Raw genomic sequence first — 2323 nt, 5'->3', positions numbered from 1 at the left:
TCGGCTGCCCCGGCGCCGCCAAGGCAGGCAGGAATGCCGCGGAAGGATCCGCAGCTGGGACCAATTAGTGTGTGTGGGGGGGGGGTGTTCTTGCGAGCTGATCTGGCGGCGGGAACCGTGCAGTGGAAAGAGACCTGGTTCCCCCCTTCTGTCTCCCTCCCCCTCCGATGGAAAGCTGTGCTGTTAGTTACCCCTGCCTGCTTCAAACGGGTTGTTTGAGTCACATCTCGGGAAGGAAGCAGTGGCTAACCTCAAAGCCTTTTTTAATAGCTCCTGGAGATGAAGAGAGACTGCAGAAGTAGTTAAACAAGAACAGATGTTGGTGTTGCAAACACCGTGCCCTTGATTTAGAAGTCCGGACTTGCTTTAGAGCAGCTAACACTAGAAAGCTGTAGAAATCTGGTGGCAATCGCCTAATCAAGAAGAGCCCCTGCAGGATCAGGCCCAAGACCAGTCTGGTCCAGCCTCCTGTTCTCCAGTAGATAACGAGATGCTTATGGGAAGCTCACAACAAGTAGGGCCTGAGTGCAAGAGATACTCCCCACTTGTGGTTCCTAGTCATTGGGACTCTGCCTTTGGTATTGGGCATGGGTAGGCAAACTAAGGCTGGGGACCGGATCCAGCCCAATCACCTTCTAAATCCAGCCTGTGGATGGTCTGGGAATCAGCATGTTTTTACATGAGTAGAATGTGTGCTTTTATTTAAAATGCATCCCTGGGTTATTTGTGGGGCATAGGAATTCGTTCATTTTTTCCCCCTTCAAAATATAGTCCAGCCCCCCACAAGCTCTGAGGGACAGTGGACTCACCCCCTGCTGAAAAAGTTTGTTGACCCCAGGAATTGAAGATAATAGCCATTGTATCTTCCATGGATTTGCCTAACTCTCTTTTAAAGCTGGTGGTTATTGCTGCATCTTTTTAGGAGCCAATTCCAACATTCAGCTTCATTGGATGTCTGTGGGTTCTAATATTACAAAGAGGGTGAGAGAGAGATTCTCTGTGTCCACTTTCTTCATCCTCTGAATGGTCTTCCTGGTCGTCTTACCCCAGATGTTTACTTGGAAGAAGGGTCCTCTTTCTTCACTGAGACATATGTCACTTACCGGTAAGTAAGTATGCATCTGATTGTTGCTTTAAAGTCTTTGCAATGTGACTTAGAACAGTTGGTGTCGCTTCTGTGCATTGTGCTACCACTTCAGGGGCTCCCACTTGGAACAGGCTTGCTAAACCCAGGCTAGTTCACTGGGAGCTTCTTGAAGTTCTTCTTCAAAGCTTAGAAAAGCATAAAATTGGAGCTGGATGGGGCATTGGAGATCCTTTAATCCAGTCCTGTGCTCGGTGCTGGATTTTGTAACAAACGCATCCCTGAGAAATGGCTGCCTAGTATTATCTTGCCATGCCCTGTTTTAAACACATAATCTGCTTCTATCAAAGCAAGTGTTCGTTTGTTGGTCACTTGGAAGACTTCTCTTCAGTTGCCAAGTAATCTGAAAATAATTGTAAAATGCAGGTGCTGTAATATAGGGGGCATTGTAACTAGTGTTTTTATTCAAAATATAATTATATTTTGAAATCTAGGAATTTCTATGTATGGTAATACTGGATTTGTTAGCAAGCTCTTGGCTGTAAGCTGGTACTACTGAGTACTACTAAGCTAGTACTAATATTTATGTTGCTTGTGCCTGAGTAATTGCATTATATGACACAAAAGATGGGATCGTTTGGAGCAGGAGGTCAGTTACCTAATACTGCTGCTTAGCACTTGGAATACTGTCTACTGGATGCTATACCTCAAAAGGGGTTTTGTGGAGCTGGAGAAAGTTCAGAAAAGGGCAACCAAAACAGTCCCCTGTGAGAAGTTAAAATGTTTGCGGATTTTTGGTTTAGAAAATTGATTTGATTGGGGAAAGTGTTTTCTTCCTCTCTCGTGAAATTAGAGCTGAATCTTGGGAGATATAGGACGGACAAAAGGAAAGACTTCACAGCACAATTCACTACTACAATGTGACAGTAATGGCTGCCTCCTTGTATGGCTGTAAAGGCTCCTCCTAGTCAGGATAGCTCTGTTACCTCCAGTATCAGAGCCCACGTGCCTCTGAATACCAATTTATTGGGGAACACAAAAAGTGCCATTGCAGTCATTGTTCAAAACATCCTTCGCCTTTCCTTAAAATGTGCTGTATTGTCAGTATTTTTGTTATTTTATCTGCATTCCTAAAATGGTGTTCTAGTCAGAGATGCTCTATGTGCTCCAAAGTGCTTCCGCCCCATTAATGCGGGGGCAAGATGCTAGGAAGGGTTAGGGGAAGGGTGAGATTTCTTG

Source organism: Podarcis cretensis, assembly GCF_951804945.1.
Source record: "Podarcis cretensis genome assembly, chromosome: 10".
Lineage (NCBI taxonomy): Eukaryota > Metazoa > Chordata > Lepidosauria > Squamata > Lacertidae > Podarcis > Podarcis cretensis.
Note: the sequence above shows the minus strand (reverse complement) of the source record.